Below are 15,349 nucleotides of genomic sequence, written 5' to 3' on the forward strand. Positions count from 1 at the left end.
TATTCTTTCCAACAGGAGCTTGGTGAAGCAACTGGAAGTAGAGTCTCCAAATGGCAACATATGTTTCCTAAGACTTGAGTTTTTCCCCTCAGATTCTCCCAAATATTTAATAGCAGTCACCCTCTTCATTCATCTTTTTTATTCAGCCTTGTTTTCTCTTGTGGCAAATATTCTGTAAACTTTGTTTTCTTTTTTTCTTCTGATTCGCACCCTTATTTCACTACATGGCCAGCCTTTGGGCTTCTTAGTGTCACTCTGGATTTTTTTTTTTGCTGAATTTGAGATGTGTGGGCCATGAGAGCCCTTTCCTTCCCTGATTTACAACAGAAACATGGCGTCCTCATCTGCTTCCCCCGTCCTGCACCTTCTTGTAGTCCAGCTCCTGATTTTGCTAGGCTGAGGCTCTGGAGAAGGGACCCAAAGGCCCTGACAATGCCAGTGTTCTCCTTGAGTTCATTTTAGGGACTGTTGGGAACTCCATAAGGACAAGTACTAGGTTGTTTTAGTCTCACCCCAGGGCCTGGCCCAGAGGAAGCGCTTCCCGTACTGGCCTCATGCTTTTTGGAAGAGACGTGACCTCTTAAGGATCTTGGGTCTCTCATCTTCACATTGCCCCTCATGTTGAGGCAGGCTAGAGCTAGGCAAAGTACGGGACTCATAGAAAATACATGACTCAATAGTGTATGTGTGCGTAGGTTGCCCACGCCTGGCACAGGGAGGCTTGGACCACCCTCACCTGGCCTAGTAACCTCCCACGCCCCTCCCCACTCACTGATTATTGGATGGGAATCACCTGGTTCCTCCCTTCCCTTAGCGTAAGTTTTAAAAGCACCCGGAGAAGAGAGAAGCATGCTGTCTCTGCTTTGCAGCTTCCCTAACTTTTGATAGACCCTGTTTACAGCCATGTGTCCTGTGGAGTCTTCCAAGTGGGACACAGGGACTTTGGAAATCTGATCACAGACTGCACCAGTGCCGGTAACAGTGTTAGCAGGGTTCTGGGACTGAACCCCCTGAAGCTGTGGTTTGCAAATGGGGGAGCACTGGGCTCACCTGGAGGCTCATCAGCACTGACTGCGGCTGCACCCCAGAAGTTTCTGACTCACGGTGCTGGGTGGGGACTGAAGCTCTCCGTTTCTGAGCTGTTGTCTGGTTCAGGGACCACACTTTGGGGCCACATTGTGGAAGCAGGTGCCAAGGTATTACGAGTATTTGCCTGGCAAGGGTGCAGGCCAAGCTGGCCTACAGGGCTTTGGCCTCCCCCTCCCCGCCTTGTGAGCGTGGGCTTCCCTTTGTTTGATCTACTGTACAGGGGTGCTTATTTAAAACTTTGCTTCTTACTTGGAAGCTTGACCCCAGATGCCCAGACGTGTTCTGTTTTCCAGTCAGCCATGGTCTTGTAAGCTGGTTGTCTTCATATTCTCATTCTAATAGTTGGAGACATACTTATTTTCTATCTTTAGGTAATTCTTTTCTCTTGTATGTGACACCCACTGATCATCCCTGCCCTTCCCCCTCATCTGGACCCTGGATGCCAAAGGTGACCTTGGTAAGTTTGCGTTTTGAGCCTTGGTTTCCTAGATAGATTTACTTCAGCCACTATCACCAAAGATAAGCTGAACCCACAGTACTGGTACGAATACACTAGGGTTCGCTCTTCTTTGGACTATTCCCCAAGACTTCCCACTGACTCCCGACAGCCTCAGGCTGGCTTCCTTTGTCTCAGGTGCCCTGAAACTAGTGTCACTGTGCAGTGGCAGAAGTGTGATACAATGCCCAGAATCAACTGCTTCATCCTTTCCCTTAATAGGGGATCGTGGCCTGGGCTTCTGGAAGTAAGAGAGACCTTGTGATGGCCGGGGAAACTGAGGCCCAGAGCCAGGAATCAATGTGTCTGAATTCATATGGGGTCAACAGTGGTTGGATCTCAGTTGATAGTGGCAGTTATCTTCCAGCCAAGATTGGTTCTGTCTCACTTTTAGTTTTTGGTTGTCTAGAGTAAATGTGAAATCACTGTGGGCCTTGTGTCCTTGGCTTGAGACAGACTGGTTAGCAGGTGATGGGTAGTCACTGTCTTTGCCTAGCTTTGAGTTTCCTCTCAGTTTTGCTTTGTGAAGGCGTGCTCCTCCCCGCCCTCCCATTCCCACTCTTCCAGGAGCCACTAGATCAGTCATTGTTTGAATGGAGCGTCTCTGCTGTTGTTCTGACTCCTGTTTGTGGCCGCAGTGCTTGGCCTTCTACAGCCCCCAGCCCTGGCAGCTGTAGCACATTGGCCCTTGTGTTTTCATAGCAACAAAAGCACGTGGGGAGCGCGTGCCCTGCACATGCCTTGATCACATATTTATGACTGTAGAGTCCGAGCTGATCGTGACATTCTCATATGGGTTTGGTGTGGCCACTCCCCTTCCCCAAGGGAGAGCACAATTGCTGTATTGTCTGTTGTGTTCTGGGTTAGCTGCGTGGGTCAGAGCAGGGGCTGTTGGTTTACTGGGAATTAGAAATAACCATTTTTGCAGCTTTGTACCCATATGCTACTGTTTTATGAAAGGGAGAGGTTTAGGACACTGTCAGAATCCCCTGTGCCACCTGACTTTGTTCATCTAAGTAAACCACCAGTCCCTGTAACTCAGCTCACTTGTCTGGCATCCTTGGGGAGAGGCAGGCCAGGCTTGGCAGGAGCTAGAGCTAGCAGGGTGGTGTGGCAGAATCTTCTGGGCCTCCTGAGAGGTATTGGCCAGACATTGTGTGCTGCACTTGTTTGGGCATCCAGGGGTCCCTCCCTTTTGCAGCTGAGAGCCTTCAACTCCCAACTCCCCTGGAGCCTGCTGGAGTGTCAGACATGTCACTTAGTGGCTTCCTTTCAGAATGCTCTGACCCAACTCTGTTGAATTTCTACCCATCTGTTAAGATCTAAAACTTATGCTGATTTCTTCAGGAACTCCCAAATCTTCAGCTCTCTTCTTCATGTTACAGGCTCACTCCTCTGTCCTTGGCACTCATCTTTTGATACCAGTTATGCCTAGTGGTAGTCCCATTTGAACATTTGGTGTTTGCACTAACTCGGCTGTGAGCCTGTGCCTTACTCCCTCAGTTCCTAGTGCAACCAGTCCAGTGAGGGTTAGACTTGGGATGGGACTCTGATACCAAGAGAAAATAATGATGAAAGAAACACAGCACAGGGTATGCATGGGAGCCACCTGTTGAAGTCAGCGAGAAAATACTTGGTTCTGTGTAAAAGTCTGTTCTCAACAGCATAGCGTCACATGCACATTTGACCCCCCTGTGACATTTTTGCCCTTTGACCCTCCTCACTCACTGTGGAGGCTTCTGGGTGTTTGGGCCTCCTCATTGCAATAGTCGGGGCTGTCCAGGCCCTGCCGGGCTCGGGGCTAGCCCTGCTTGAGCTGCCTCACATCAGACCCTGGCTGCAGCTGGCCTCTTTCTTCTGAAAGCAGAACACAGGAAACAAAGCCTTTGGAGCAGGGCTCTGGGCTCCCCACTTGTCTGTGCCAGGGGTGGGGAGTATGCTGCCTTGCCCTTGCTCATGGAGGCTCTGATGGGGGTGTGCTGGGAGTGTGTGAGCATTGTCAGGGGTTTCTTGTCTTCCACAGGTTCTGCTCTGCTGTTACGGAGTCTGGACAGCTTCAGCCCAGCCCTCTGGAGGTGCAAGGCTTTGAATTAGTGTTAGTAACACCATTTCGATAGCAGTGGGAAACACCCCAGACAAGAGATTTTAGTACCTTTGGGCATCAAGGAAGTTGAGACTAAATGTGACAAGTGTGTTGCTTGCTTCAGCAGACGTTTCCTTTGTGCTGGGGACCTGAGAGACTAAGTAAGGTGGGACTCTTGCCTTCAGAAGCTCACAGTCCCTGGTGGTGACAGAAACTCGTGGCTCAAGCTCTGAGTGGTATGGGGCCAAGGGCCTGACTGTGTGGCGTGGGGAGGAAACATGAGCTTGATGACACTTAGTCTGGAGGCCCAAGAGGCTGAGAGGGCAGAGGGGGAGCTGGGAGCAACTTCCAGCCAGTGTGAGTGAAGGTCTGGAGGCATGAAGCAGCCTGGGGCATTTGGAGTATTGCAGGCAGTTTCTGTATTTAAATTGATTCTTAAGTAACAGGCGATACGTGCATGGGACCAGATTCAACAGTGAAAAGCATTTATCTGCGCCTCCTTGTCTTCTGGCTATACATTTCGTCCCCTTCCTGGAGGAACTCCTGGTGCCATGTTCTTGTTTATCCTCCCAGAGGTAGACATGCATAAGCAAGCATATGTGTAACTATATCCGTAGCTCTACCTTATATGCTTCTAAAAATACTTTTTTCGCACAGGCCAATGCCTGCATGTGGTGCAAAAAGGTATTCCTTGGAGTCTCCTCTCATCTCTGTTCCTGGCTCCCCATTCTCCCTTACTGAAGACAATTGATAATAAATTTCTTTGTATCCTTGCAGAGACTTCTGTGTTGTTAGTGCAATCAGTTATCTAGTTTCTCCCAAATGGGAGCGTGCTGTACCCACTTTTTTGGTCTTTGTCTTTTTACTTAGCTATTTTGGAAGGTGTTTTTTCTGTTGGGACATAGCGAGCTCTCATAGTTTTCTGCAAAGCTGTGTTTTGTCCTTGAGGTGAGTGTCAGCATTTATTCATCATGCCCTCCTTGTAGGCATTTGGGATTTTTCCTATCTTGGCCATGCCAATTGGTACACGTTTTTTTGCACATGAACAGATTCTTCGTAGGGTCTTGTGGTTCAAGGGGACAATGTAGAGTGTGACAGTAGAATGGCACTGGGACATGGACAAATTATGTTTTGGGCTCATCTCCAGGTTGAATTGTTTCTCTTTGTGGAAACTGGACTCTGCTGAGTTTTGGAGGAAGCCCCATTACTCCTAGCTGCCTCCTATCAATGACCCCTCTGCAGAAGGGTCCCAGGCCTCAGAGTGGGCTCTCAGAGCGAGGCTTGACCAGGGGTGTGTTGCATATTGCTCAGAGACTTGTGTGGACTTTGACCCTTGGGCCATGAGCAGCAGCAGGCCGGGCAGCTAAGCAGAGCAGCTTGTAGTATGGCTCTGCAGCCCTGCCTGCCGGGGGCCTGCTGCCTGAGGATGCCACTGCCAGGTACTTCTGAGGCTTGTGCCACATGAACATCACAGCTCTAGTCAGTCCTTTGTCAGCTTTATTAATAAATGAAGTAAGCAAGGATCTGTCCAGGCAGACCTGCAACAGTGTGGGAGGAAGGGACACAGGAAGCTTTGCGCCCACCTCACACCCTTGCCATGCAAGTTTCCAAACTTTGGAAAGTCCAGTTATGGCACACTAGTTGTTTTTAAACATATATTCTTCCTCTTAGTGTTTGATTTTACTTTTTACTTCACTCATGGATCAGGTATTAGGAGTTTTCACTTCCTTGGGAGCAGGAACTGCTGTAGCTTCTGACTGTTTGTATCTTCCACCCCATGTGATCTTGACAGGCACAAAGCACTCACTCAGTAAGCTAAATGAATGGATACAACTGCCAGTCACAGAGACTTTTCAGGACTGAGAGTCTGCTGTTAACTGTTCACCCAGGGAACGTCAAACTTGGTTTTTGTGTCCAACTGCCAGGCTCTGACCATGCTAAGACATTTTGTCCATTCTGAGCCTGTGAAAATGCCTCCTTCCCCTCCTTCTAAAACATCATTATTGTTGTTTCTCAGTCTGAGGATGTTGGGCACCTTTGCCACCTCCCTAGTCTGGCTCCTGGTTGAGGTGGCCAGTGTTGGTGGCTTCTGAGAGGTTTCTTCCTGTTGGACGATGACGCCAGGGGAAGGTGCCACTTGGCCTGGAAGGTGCGTGGAGCTTGGAGGCTGGTGTACATGGGCTGCTGACCTAGTGAGTGAGCTTCCTGAGAGCAAGGAAGTCTGCACCAAAACTCGGTTCAGATGGCGCCACTAGGGGGATGATGACAATAATGCAGCAGCTATAGCAGCAGCTGGTGCAGCTGGCAGTCCGTCAAGCACTTTGGGGTATGTTGTGGACAAACAATAGACCAAATTTTTTGTTTCTTCTGGGGCGGAGGCCATTTGTGATGAGGAAGGTGATACTCCCATCTTTGGAAACTGGGTTAACTCTTTCAGGGTCCTAGAGCTGTACAGAGATTGGCCTTGGGGGCCTGGAAAAGTTCACCGAGGCTTCCCAGGGTACCTTGCTTCCAGGCTGGGTCATTTTCTCTTTACTCCCCCCCTCCCCCCAGCTCTGTGCTTTTGCTTTACAGGAGGCCTGGGTGTCATATCCAGAGTGCCTAGAAGGAAGTGGAGAAAAGTTTGCAAATGAGGCCCCACCCCCTTCCCCCATGCCCTGCCAAGAAATAAAACAGAAGCTCAAGACCCAAAGAGCGGCTGCTCCCCAAATTTCTTACATTAATTCCGTGGCCTATTGAGAGTAATTTAAATCCGAATGCCTGGTCTTAACTTTGAATTACGGCTTACTGAAGCCCTTAGAAGGAGTCTCCTTCTCTATCTAAAGAGCCAAGAGTCTGGTGCTATTTTGGTCGGTCTTACAGGCAGATGGCTGACTTTACACATCCAGAGTCCCCCTTTCCCCTGCTGTGGTGCTGTAGCTCATGGCAGGACTGGTTCTTACTGGAGTCAGTCCTGCCCTTCAGAGCCCTCTCTGCCAGTAAGGACCAGATGGACAGCTTTGGCAGTTTGACCTGAGAGGTGCCATGGGTTTGGTTGTACTTGTCATAATGACAGACCTGTTGGGCAGCTCTGAGTCTTTCCACATTTGTTTTGGCAAATGATGGTGTTCTTGAACTTGAATGTGTGTAGAGTTTGCAGTGATGTAGGATAATGGGGAGAAGTCAGGAGGCTTCACGTGTGATTGTTTAGCCTGTCTGATTAATTTCTAAACCAGCCTCTGTAAAATAAATTGCGAGGTATGACTCAATCCAGACCAAGGTGAGGGGAGTCCTGAGTGGGAGCCAAGGTCAGGATGTGATCTATGAGTGGGCGATAGATGGGAGACCTGGTGACCCTCATGTCTGCAGTGGTTCCTATAGTGCTCAATGGTCTCTTCCTGTTTCACTTCCAGTGTTCCAGTTGATGGTATGATACTGTTTTGAATGAAACACAGATTTAGCCCCTAAGCCTCTGAGATAAAGAGATCACTACCCCCCACCCCCTGATGTGTCCTAGGTGAGAGTGGCATGGGATGCCACACTGGTAGGAAGGTGGTGTGTGTAGCCTGGGCTGGGGTGGGTCTTCCTGCAGAAAGAAGAGTGTTGCTATGGAAGGGCCCTATGAATCCATGCATGTTTTGTAAAGGAAGAGGACTTTAGCCTGAGACGTGGGCAATGAAGGTGTCAAAACTGGTCAATGGCTAACTTCTTGGTGGTTCTGGAAACTCCTCTAATTTAGAACAGTGCTAGTTTCACCAAAAAGATGCCCAGATGTTGCCATGTGCTCCTGACAGAGCTTGGAACATGCACTTGTGCATAATCCCCCAGCCCATTCCATGAATGTGTAAGAGGGGAAGGTTGGCCCTGCAGTCCCGTCTCTCCCTCCCTCCACCCACCTCAGGCAGATGGTAATGTCATTGTGGCTTCCTGCTCTGGCTTGGCTCTCTGGGAAGTCATACCTGAATCACTATGGCAGTGAGTGAAGATTTGGCCTTTGCTGGGGTCCAGCTTCCTGGGACCTTGAACACAGCAGGTCAGCTCTGAGCAGGACTAGGATAGCCAACCTGCACACAGCTCAGGATAGTAGTTGCTTCAGGACAGGTTGTTCCTGTTGACATATGACAGGTGAGGAAACTGAGGTTCAAAGGGGTACAGTGGTCCTTTTAAAGCAGCAGATTTGTGGCTGCATTTGAACTGTTGTTACTAGTCAGAAACAGAGCTTGTCTGGCCTAGACTCTAATTTGGCAGGTGAGGGAACCAGGCTCAGAGAAGGGAAGTGATTTGGCAGATTAGGTGTTGTTGGTAAGTGTCAGTCATTGCTAGGATCAGAACCCATACCTCCTGAGTCTCAATCTGTTCACCCAAGCCACACAGCCTCGTGTTTGGGTATCTCCACTTTTGGTTTTGTTTTTAATTTTTCTTACCCCTCATGTCTTATTTTTAAATCGTGGTTTGTTGGTTAAATTCGGTATGCTTGTAAGTAGGTCTGACTTAAGTAGGTCTGTTCTTAAGCCTGTTTAGGCTAAGTGGCTTAACAGTACAGTAGATTGTCTCTGTGGCCCCTTACTGTCCTCTCTCCATGCTCTGGTTCTTTGTGCATCCTTTCCCTCACCCTGGTTTGGAAGAGAAGGCAGTCTCTAGTTCCGTGTCCCCGGTAAGTATTAGTTCTTGTCACCTCACGCCCCCCATTTCCTTCCTTTTGAGTCTGTTCTACAAATTGTGGTTTGTAGCGAGCTCTCCTTTTGTACTGTTTGGTGGGCTAAAATGACAGGAACAGTGGTGAGAATTACAGTAGTGCTTATAGGAAACTCATCTTTCACTTATTTCTCATTGGTAAAGGAGTTCTTGACAAGTCATGCATGCAGTTGGCTTCAGTTTCAAGAAACAACATGGGCTGTCTCATTCCCATGTTCAGATTTGTTTTGACTTTGGAGCTCAGCACCTCCATGTCTCTGAATAATGCCATTCCTTCTCATCCCCTCAAATGTTACTTGCTTTAAAAAAGCAGAAAATCCGTACAACACTGGGATAGGGCTGGAAAGTCCTGGGGAACTGAGTCTTGGTTAGGTTCAGCAGCTTATCTTACTGTTGTGTTTTCTCTTTTTTTTCTCTCCATTAAGAGACCCTCATAGGGAACCCTGGGCCACATTGTTTATCAAGGGGGCATGGGTCAGGTCCTGTTCTAGCCACTGCTAGCCTTTCCCCAAATGTGGGCCTCTGATGGTGTTTGGTAACCTGAAGGACCAGGTGGGGGAATATGTATTCATCCTAGGTAGTGAAGAAAGCATTTCCAAAGATGTGCCTTATTCTGGAGTGGGGGACAGGGATGGAGTGTCTAAGGACAGCCGGAAGTATTTGTCACCTGCTTCTCAGTCCCAGGAGTGAGGTGCACCCAGGAGCTCATGCTGTAGCTGTGAAGACAAGATTCTTTTTAGCCCATTTACGAGAATTTAGTAACTGCTTACTCTCTGCTGGGAATCATGCTTTCCTTAGAGATGTCAGTACTTCCAGGGACGTGTTTGCAGTGCCTCCACCTTACAGGACATCAGTTCCTTAACCTTCTTGTACCTGTGATCAGCAGAACAAGGATAGCTTCTTAAATATTACAACAGAAGAAAAGGCACTTAGCAAAGTTAGGTGGCTTGTCCAGAGTCACACATCTCATCTGGAACTGAGCTGGGAAGTGTGGCTTCTGGACTGAAGGCCAGTGCTCTTCCCACTTCTGATAGTGGTGTAGCAGGTGGATGCTGATGAGTTCTTGCTTTGGGCAGGCTCTGTGCCAAGGCAGAGAATGACTAAGGTAGGTCTGCAACTAGGCTGCACAACTTAGAGAGGAACTTTGAGAGAAGGTTAGAGCGGGCTGTGGTGGATGTACAGTGGGAGGCAGAGTCTCAGGGAAACTGGTAGATGAACAGATTCTGGCTGGGATAACAACAAGCCAGTGTAACTCCCTCCATACCTAGGAGCATCCTGAGTTTCCTAGGTGACGTTTCACCCTCTTTGTGCACCCTTCTTAGCTGCACATCTGTGCAAATGAGAATGGACAGTGATGGCTTTGTGTCCCACTCCCACCTTCTCCCAGACTCCCCATCTGTCCACTCCCCTTGTCCTCAGGGGTACCCATGGCTCCATGTTTCAACATAAGTTCTGGAAAACTGGTGTTTGGCCTGGAGTTGTTCAGGAAGAGCTGTATTCGAGAGGCAGTGTATTGCAAACTCAGTGTCTGGGCTTTGCTGTTCAAGCATTTAACTGAGAAGTGAAATGTGTGCTTACAAGCTAATCATGAATCATACAATTCCTGGAATAAAAGGGTAATGACTAAGTTGACCTAAGGCAGAGCCTTTGGAGTTCAGCATATGTGGATTGAGTCTTTGTGCCATATTCACAACTGGGCAACATTGGGCGTGGGCCTCATTTTTCTTTTCTGGAAAATGGAATAACCGCAGTGCCCTTCTGAATGGATGCTCTAAGGATACAGTGAGCAGAGGGCCTGGCTCTGTTGCTGTGGCTATTCCTGCTGAGTTGAAAGGTAGGCACTTTGTCACCCTTATTTCTGCAAGTAGAGACCAAGAAGAACTTGGAATTTTTTTTAATAGGATATCTTTTTTTCCTGGATGCTGCCTCTGTTGCGGAGTTTCCTTAAGTCAGAGACGTTTGGTATTGAGCGTGTCCTTAATGTTAAAGTTAATGACTAAAAGGATTTTATTTGTCTCTGTTTTCCATCTTTTATCAGAGATCTTTAAGTTGTACCCAGAACCCTGTGCTGAGAGACAGTGTTCACTACAGTGGGAAACATAGCTTCTCAGGACCTGTTTTCTGGTTGAAGTTCCAGACTCCTGGAACTGCTTAGTCTGGGAAAGTAGAGCTGGGACAAAGTTCCTAGGTAACTTTTCACTTTACCCCGTCAAAAGCAGATGCAGATGGCTTAGTTACAGAGTCTGCAAGGGAAGGACAGCCTCACGCTGGTTAAATTCTCTACTCTTGGAGGGTCAGGAGGTCACCTGCAGGATGGGCAGGCAACCCTTTTTGTGCTTTTGGTTTGTCACTGAATTTGGCAGAAGACAATGTGACCTCGGGAGAAACGCACTTTCCCAAACGTTCTAAATTTGCTTCAAGACCCTGCCTACACAGGACTCGTGCCACTTAGAAGTGCATAAGACCTTCACAACGACCTTGTGGTCTTGCTGTTGTCCTCCCGTTTCCTTTGCTTAATGGGAGGGGAAGTGGAAGCTCTGAGAGCAATGACTTGCTTGAGCTATCGGGAAAATCACCGTTGGTGTCCAAGTTCATGTTTAGGATTTGTTCAGAGTCCTGTTTTTAAGGCAGTGAAATGTTACTCCTCCAGAAAACCGACATGAGTGGGTAGCACAGACTGAATAAAGACATTAGGAGAAGGAAAAGTGTAACTGTCATGATGATTTCCAGCGTGGTTGGTTTCTTTTTCAGGAAGAGACCTTCAAAATGCATTCTGGAAGCCTCCTGAAGATTCACACAGAATCATAGTTTGCAGAACTTCCTTATTGTATGAATGTATTTGCATGCACTTCTCTTTCGAAATGGATGCCCCAGATGGGGCTCCTTCCCCTTTGTCAGACCACAATGCCATCTCACTAGAACTGTGTTCAAGGGTTACAAACAGATGAATGCTCATTGAAGATTGCAGAACAAAAGCAAGACAATTTTATGTTAGGAATAACTTGTGTGAGGGAGCAAACTGTCCCTGTCCCTATGTTGTCAGACAGCTACCCAAGGAGGCAGGTTAGATTTGAGTGCCACCCTGCCTTGCTAGCTGTCAGATATTGGGCAAATATGTGACTTCTTTTCTTGGAGCCTCAATCTTCCCATCTGGAAAATGTGAATGCTCTTAACAGCAGTGGCTAGACATAAGAATGTGAGAGGGTTAAGTAAGAGCCCAAACTATGGTGGATGCTCGGGGGAGAGGTTGGAGGGCTGTGGCCTGAAGTGTGGGGGTAAGGTAGATTCTGGGGCAAGGGTTCCATAGCTCTGGCCGTAGGGCTCTTACCCTGTAGGTTTTGCGTTGGGCACAGTGTGAGAGAGTTTGGTTTTTTTTTGTTGTTGTTGTTTGTTTGTTTTGGTTTTTGATCCAGGGTCTCACTATGTAGTCCAGGCTGGCCTTGAACTCACAGTCCTCCTGACTTGGTCTCCTGGAAGGCTGGGATTACAGGCATGTACCACCATACCTGTCTTGTGGCTGTTCTTCTGAGATTTACCCTTGTGGGGAGGATTTGGGGGTGAGCAGGAGCCTCTGCTGCAATGTTGGCACCCAGGGACCATGAGGGTGGCGGGAGCCTCTGCTGCAATGTTGGCACCCAGGGACCATGAGGGTGGTCAGGAAAGTTGGTTTAAGGAGCAGTGGAAAGTCTGACTTGGCCTTTTGCTCTGTCCGGGGAAATCCTGGTAAAGATGAGTCACTGACTAGGGCTCCTGGCATCAGAGCCAGAGAGCATTGTGTCCTCATGTTTGGATCAAAGGGGACCCCTCCCTCAGACAGTGGGCAGCCCACAGGTGGGAGGAGGCCTCTCTCAGCACTGACAGGGAGTCACAGAGATGGATGCAGAATGAGGGGCTGGATCGTGTTAATGGAGGATTTAAATATAGCCATGGAAACTGCAGAGCCAGTGCTGGGATGACTGGACAGAGAGGTGCTGTCCCCTTGCTCTTTGTGCAGAGGGAACTGGGCATCAATGTCTGGGCCTTTGTTTTGCAGAGCTCTTTTTAACACTTTCTTATTTAAATTTTCCAGGGGCCCCAGGGCAAAAATGTTATTCCCATTTTCAAGATGAGGAAACTGAAGTAAAGGGAATGCTGAGGGTGGGGGCTGGGGCTGCCAATTCCCCAGTGCACCCACTCCCCTGCCCTTCCTCACCTCCCCCCTGCCTCTCCTCACTCCCCCCTGCCTCTCCCTATCACCGCCTCCCTGCCTCTCTGTATCACCTCCCTGGTGCACGCCGTGGGGGATTTTGTTTTTTGTTTTTTTAAATATTCAGTATAATTTACTCTTGGCATTTAAGTCTATGAATTTTAACAAATGTGTACATCAAGTGAGACTTACTTAAAATTTTTTTTTATTTTGAGGTCATTTTACATTCGTGTAGTTATAAGAAATAATACAGAAAAATTTGGGGTACTTCTACTCAGTTTTCCCCAACAGTAACCTTTTGCAAAATTAGTGTGACATCAGAAGCAGGATATCCACAGGGAACAGTGACGATTCACAATGTGTTCACCTCTGTTACCTTCTCTACACACACCCCACTGGGGTGCCCTTCAGTTCCATGACTCTCCAATTCTAGTCCCACTCTTCTCCAGCTCTGTTATCTTTGTCATGTCAAGAATGTCATATAAATGGAGTCATATACCAGTGACTCTTTGGGGATTGGCTTCTTTCACTCAGCATAGTTCTTTAGAGGTTTCTTTAGAGGTTTCTCCACATTCTGGTGTGTATTAGAGTCCATTCCTTTTATGGCTGAGTAGTATTCTTTGGTGCAGAGGAACCATGGTTTGTTTGACCATTCACCCGGCAAAGGACATCTGGGTGGTTTCCTGGTCTGGGCTGTTATGAATAAAGCATTTGTGTGCAGGTTTTTGCATGAACATAAGTCTTCATTTCTCTGGGATCAGTGCTAAGGAATGTGATTGCTGGGTTGCTCGAGTGAGTTTCTAAAGGATGCATTTGGCAATTTTTGGAATTTCTTTTTGTGGTACTGGGGTTTGAACTCAGGGCTTTGGGGTGTATTTGGGATAGAGAGATGAGCACCACAGGGAAGCGCAAGCCTGGGTCCACCAGGGTTTAAATCCCAGAACCTAGGCCCTGGTGCATTGCTACATATGGCTGTACAATGGGGACAATTGAACCTTCCTTGTTGCTAGTGTGTGTAAAGTATCAGGTACATAGTAGCGCTAGGGTCAGTCCATTTTCTGCTACTATCATGAAATAATGGTGCCTGGGTAACTTTGTAAAGAAGAGAGGTTTATTGAGCTCACCGTTCTGGGTTCAGGAGCATGGTGCCAGCATCTGCTAAGCTTTGGTGGAAGCCTCAGGGCAGATGGTATTTGTCACATAGTGTATGCAAAAGAGAGACAACACATGGTGGGACAGAAAGCCGGAGTGACTGGTTGAGGCCAGGCTTGTGTTTTTTTATAACATTCTCTCCAGAAAATAACTCAAGGTCCCATGAGACCTACTTTAACCTGCCCTGGAGGGCAGCGCATCCTGCAAGACCTAAGGATCTCCCCCTGAGCCCAATCTTTTAAAGGTCCTACCACCTGTTAACATCACTACACTGGGGACACGAATCCTTCAGAGGTAAACCACAACAATGCCCAAAGAAGCTGTTCTTCGTGTAGGTTCAGAGGAAACCCACCAGGCCAAGCAGGATCTATGCTTAAGAGGTAGCCTCTGGGATTGCCCGCCCCCATGAGATCACCCCGTAATTGTCTTTTCCAAGGCCATACCAGATTCTCTCTGAGAAAACCCTGGCCCTGTTCTTACGGGTCTGTGTCACTGACAGGTGCCACCATTCCCCAGTGAAGTTGACCCAGCCCTTGCCATGGATCAAAGGAATCCCAGGGGATTGCAGATTGCGCCAGGCTCTGCTGGTCTGGATTTGCCTCACCAGGTCTGAGAATATGCCATCTTTCAGAAGTTGCTATGATTTACCCAGTTCCAAAAGTGTGTATTGGGCTCTTACCTTGTGCAAAGTAGTTATGGGTGTTGTAAAGGTGCAGAAAAAGTTACAGCTTTTTCTTCTCAAAACTCAAAGCAGCACCTCCTTTGGGAACTCCTTTGGGACCCCCGAGGCTGCAGGGCAAGGTTTGCTCTCAACATGACTTTCAGAGCCTGCTCCAGTGCAGCCTCCACGGTGCACACATGCCCCATGTCATGTTCCCACTGTTTCAGTAGAACTTTTAAAAACCCTCATGCTATTCCTTTGCACACGGCACTGTGATTTATTTCAGCAGTCCCCTGTGATTGAACATCTAGGTTGCCCCCACTCTTGGGCTCTTAGAGTGGTCCTATGTGTCTTTGGTCCCTGTGCCAGAATCTCTTTCAGTGCCCCTTCCCTCTGCCTTCAGTATGGGCAGTGCCTGCTTTGCAGCCTCTTTCCCCAGACCCTGAGGGCAGGCCTGGTGCTGTACCCCTCTCTCCTCCAGGGCCTGTGGTTGTTGCTGACTCCAGGGTACCCAGGAGCTAAGGGTGCTGTGATGCATGTCTGTCATTCCTCATGCTGCCTTTGCCTGTCCTGGTCTCTTGTAGGGGCTACTGTGGGGACAGAGCTGATGACAGCAAGGGAGGCCCCACCACTGCCTTGGTCCAGATTCCTGCTTTGTGCAGAGCTGTGACTGGATGGGCTGATGTGTTTCCATGGCAATAGACTTGTACAGCATCATTCTTACCGGCCTCCCACTGTTTTACCAGAGGGATGGGCCATAATACAGCCAAGCCCCTTGTGGTGGAATTTAAATAAATTTGAGAGGATGATGGCCTGGGTGCCCATTGCGTAGAGAGAGAGAGAGAGAGAGAGAGAGAGAGAGAGAGAGAGAGAGAGAGAGAGAGTACTTGGCAAAGTTCGCTCAGACAATATATTTCAGGAGCAGGGATCACAACTCAGGTGTGCTTGACTCAGGATTTCAATTTGAAACTCCTGAGCCTATTTGCCTTAGAGAAGAAGAGGGTTGGT

The 15,349-nt window shown here is 48.3% G+C and overlaps 1 protein-coding gene across 1 annotated transcript in view; it reads left to right on the top strand.

Annotated features, from left to right (window-relative positions):
• Eef1akmt2 (EEF1A lysine methyltransferase 2) overlaps nucleotides 1-15,349 on the top strand; it is an 85,668-nt gene that overhangs the window by 68,767 nt on the left and 1,552 nt on the right. The window lies entirely within an intron of this gene.

This window comes from Castor canadensis, chromosome 7 (assembly GCF_047511655.1).
Source record: "Castor canadensis chromosome 7, mCasCan1.hap1v2, whole genome shotgun sequence".
NCBI lineage: Eukaryota > Metazoa > Chordata > Mammalia > Rodentia > Castoridae > Castor > Castor canadensis.